The sequence below is a fragment of the Vulpes vulpes genome, chromosome 4, assembly GCF_048418805.1.
Source record: "Vulpes vulpes isolate BD-2025 chromosome 4, VulVul3, whole genome shotgun sequence".
Lineage (NCBI taxonomy): Eukaryota > Metazoa > Chordata > Mammalia > Carnivora > Canidae > Vulpes > Vulpes vulpes.
In genome coordinates this window covers 27,066,287-27,070,823 of record NC_132783.1, presented here as the reverse complement: position 1 = coordinate 27,070,823, position 4,537 = coordinate 27,066,287, and the positions used below count along the sequence as shown (strand labels likewise).

At 39.0% G+C, this 4,537-nt stretch overlaps 1 pseudogene; it reads right to left on the bottom strand.

Moving 5' to 3' along the window:
* Positions 1 to 680: 680 nt before the first annotated feature.
* On the bottom strand, positions 681 to 1,668 carry LOC112930969 (coiled-coil domain-containing protein 25 pseudogene; annotated as a pseudogene).
* Between the last annotated feature and the right edge of the window lie 2,869 nt (positions 1,669 to 4,537).

Genomic DNA, 4,537 nt, shown 5'->3' with positions numbered 1-4,537 from the left:
AGAAAAATATTTGCCTTTTAAATTTATTTAGCATCTAAGCATTTATTGGGAGATCCTTTATTATTATTATTATTAATTTTTAAATATTTTATTTATTTATTCATGAGAGACACACAAGAGAGAGAGGCAGAGACGCAGGCAGAGGGAGAAGCAGGCTCCATGCAGGGAGCTTGACGTGGGACTTGATCCTGGGTCTCCAGGATCATACCCCGGGCTGAAGGTGGTGCCAAACCGCTGGGCCATTGGGGCTGCCCAGATCCTTAATTATTGTATAGGGACATATGGGGTTCTGAGGCTTAAAACAACACTCAGAATACAGATTCAGTGGAGGCTATTCTGGTCTGCCAGTGTATAGCTTCATGTTTCTGAAACCACACTAACTGTACCACAGTTTGTGCCTCTCCTCTAGTCTATTTTCTTTCTTTTTTTTTTTTTTTTTTTTTGAGGGCAATGTTTGCATATATTGCTCACTGATACATTCTTCTTAACAGAAGTGAAGCTATTTTAAGAAATATGAAAAGTTTTTCAAGACATCTGTTTTCAGGGACAGATCACAGGAACAAATACTTTGCAGAGCTGGTTTGTTCTAAAGTCTATCCCAGGAACAGGGGCAGCCAACTTTCATGAGGTACCAAGACATGTTTCAGCAAAAATATTTTCACTTTCCTAAAGTTATATGCTGTTTTCAAGTCCAAATATATTATAAATATCTGATCCTTTTCTGTCAGCAAAAAAGGGAACACTTTTTTTTTTTTTAACTCCAACGTTGGTAGTATTTGTGCAGAATGAAGGTAGAATTTTAGTTGTTTTTTTGTATCTCTGAATACAGGTGAAATCAGACCATCTGAAACTGTCCTGCAATTCACATCTTTCAAAGGTCCTTTCCTCCATTCACATGAATTCGTCAGAGTCATTGCCGTCCTTACATAAACACAAAGCTGCATCTGAAGATCAAGCGGTCATGGAGGCAAACTGAGTAAGGTCTGTATCCCCTCATTTGAAGACATGTTCTCAACTTTCATCAATGATGAATAGCTCCTTAGTTCGTCCATTTCCCGCTTCTTCTTCATCTCTTCCTTTTCTCTCCTTTTCATCTCCTGAATTTGGGCTTTTTTCTCATTCCTCTCTTCCCGGTCTCTGCATTCCTTCTCTGCTGCTGGGTCAGGGAACCGCCCCATTTTGGTCTTTTCCAACTGGTTCAGGATCTCATTCGCTTTCTTCTCCACAGTCACAATTTTCACATCCTTCTGCCTGTGAAAGCCTATCTGTCCCACATCCATGTCAGCTGTTTTCTTCAGGTTAGCCCACGGTGTATATACCACATTAACGTTGTTCATCTTGCAGCCTTGAATGCTATTCGCCTTCACAGGATGGGCGCAGTCCAGCAGGACTTCCTTTGGAAGGTCTTCTCCCCCTTATGGAATCGAAGGTATACATGAGCCGAAGAGAGTTTGTCCACATGAATCCAAATATCTTCAGGCCAGCCATGCTTTATTAGATCTTCATTTTCATATTTATCCTTTCCCATGTAAATAGTGTAAGCTGATGAGTTAACGCTGCTGCTGGTGAAGTAGAACACCATGATCCCGGCGGCGGCGGCGGCGGCGCAGCGGCTCCAGGGCGCAACAGCAGCACTCAATTCGCCAGCTCAGGAGACCAGCGCGCGGAGGCCTCTCCTCTAGTCTATTTTCTAGCCTCTTCTCCCAACCTTGGATTATTTGGCTTGTCAGCTCAATTCCTTGCAAAATCTCCTCCTTCTTCCATAATGAACATATTTCTGAATAGCTTTTACATTTGGCTTTTGTTGTTGAAATCTAATTAAGAGTTACTGCTAGTTAAATATGAATTATAAAATAAGATTAATCTGGAATTAGTCTAAGTTAATGAGAAGTTCAGATTCGATCACATTATTTTTATTTACATTCAACTTTTCAAGATTATAACTATTCTTTGTCTTTAAAAAAAAATCATTAAAAAAAAGAAAAAGAATCATCTGGGGACACCTGGGTAGCTCAGCAGTGAAGCGTCTGCCTTTGGCTCAGGTTGTGATCCCGGAGACCCAGGATCGAGTCCCACATCAAGCTCCCTGCATGGAGCCTGCTTCTCCCTCTGCCTATGTCTCTGCCTCTCTCTCTGTATGTCTCATGAATAAATAAATAAAATCTTAAAAAAAAAAAATCAGTGGTTCTTAAAGAATGGTTTCAGACTAGCAGCATCAGCGTCACCAGGGAGCTAACTGGAATTACAAATTTTTAGGCCCCACTGTACACCTACTGAATCAAAAACTATGCAGTTGGAGTCTAGCAATCTGTAATTTAGAGCCCTTCAAGTAATTCTCATGCATGCTAAAGACTGAAAACTATTGCTGTATATGATTTCTATCATTGGGGAAGATGGAGACATATGATCTAATCCCATATGGGCTGTTTAAATCAAGAATCTCAATTTTATACTTAGAATCACTTAATACTCATGGCGAGGTGTCTGGGTGGCTCAGTTGGTTAAGCGTCCAACTCTTGGTTTTGGCTTAGGTCATGATCTCATAGGTTGTGGGATGGAGCCCCCATCCAGCTTTGCATTTGGTGGGGAGTCTGCGTGAAGATACTCTTCCTTTGCCCCTCTCCCTGTTTTCATGTAGGTGCTTATGTTCACATTCTCTCCCTAAAATAAATAAATAAATCTTTAAAAAATACTCATGGCAAGCTACATGATACACCAATTTAATCAGAATCATTAAGATGCGGATTTTTTAAACATTCCAACTGTAATATCCAGGTTGGGTTGAGAGATGATTGCTTTAAGTCATCAGTAAATCTTCTAGCCAGTGCTACAGATAATAGAATTCTAGTATCCTTTCACTTTGTACTGTTTTAGATCTGACACATTTGCTCGATGTGCTCTAGGACTTGTTGGGAGATATGCCTCATGACTCACTTCTTGTTGGGTATACCAAGAATGCAAGGCCATGACTACTCTTTACCCAGACCATTTCTTATGGTTTTATTTTCAGGGAACATCCTTGAGGAAGGAAATAATGTTTTCTCTGTAGCTGTACCATGAGTAATAGTCTCTTATTTTTGACCCACAAGTCTCATATCTTCTGTCAATATTTGTGAAATAGTTTCAGGCAAATTTACTAGCTTGTAAATAGAGTAAGATCAAATCCTAGATCAGTAGTAATCCATACCAAGCTATTCTCAGTACTCCAGCCTATTTTGTTAGATCTTGCTCTTTAGACCATAGCTGGGCATGGATTCCAAATTTACTCCTATATTTCATTCTTGCCTATGGGGATTCTCCCTCTTGTTACCATTAGCTTCAGTCTACTCAGGATAGGGCTCTCCTAATGGCAACTTTACTCCAGAGACTTTCTGCCTGTCAGTGTCTGCCTTGGGCTACAAACAAGGCCTCACTGAGCCTTAGAAGAGGATCAAAATTTATTTTGTTAAAGCATACAAATCTTCTTTGTATTAATAATAATAATATCCTACATATGTATAACATGTTAAAACTATCAGTGTACTTTCATAAAGATCGTCTTATTTGATTTATTTTTCTTTCTTTCTTTTTAAAGATATTATTTATTTATTCATGAGAGACGCATAGAGAGAGGCAGAGATACAGGCAGAGGGAGAAGCTGGCTCCATGCAGGGAGCCCGATACTGGACTCCATCCCAGGTCTCCAGGATCACGCCCTGGGCTGAAGGTGGCGCTAAACCACTGAGCTACTCAAATTGAACACCAATAAAAAATAAATTTATATTAAAAACAAAAATTCTTTAGATATACTAAATAAATAACTAAATAACTAAATAAACAAACAAACCATTGAGCTACCCGGGCTGCCCTTTTATTTCATTTTTAATAACCAGTCTGGTATCTTGCCTGTAACAGGCATGCATTATTTATTTCTTTAAAGAAATGAGTGAATATGCTCACGAATATAGAAATAGATTAAGAGAGGAAAAAGAAAATTCTGTGTTAAAAAAGAAGAAAATTCTGTGTTAAGGTACATAGATAATGTACCTTACCTCGTTGATAAAAGTACCTGAACTATATTAACCATACTTTATCATCAGTCTCTTTGTGATTAACATCATCAGAAATTGTATTACGTGAATTCATACATTGTGTTGTTTTGTTAGAATGATTTATTTTCATCTCCTTAAAGAGCCTCCATACTACAAAGACAAAAAGGTATGTTATCAAGACAATCAACAGCTTTTGTTGATTATCTGCCTTAATTAATGTATTGTTTTCATTTTGTCCTTTTGGATTGTCTTCTTATCTTGTCTCTGATTTGTACCATTATTCCTTCTGGCAACTTGCTGATAACATGCCCCGAGAAGGAATGAGGGTGACTTGTCTGCTCTTTAAGCTTATCAGTGCATCCAGACAAATCAGTCCCATCCCTTCTGCTACTCAGGGACACCCAGCTAGGCTTGGTTACTCTCATGGTAGGGCCATCCCCTAAATCACATTCAGAAGTAGTTTCCTGTTGGTTGGGCACTAAGCCTGGGAGGAAAGGGAGATTTTA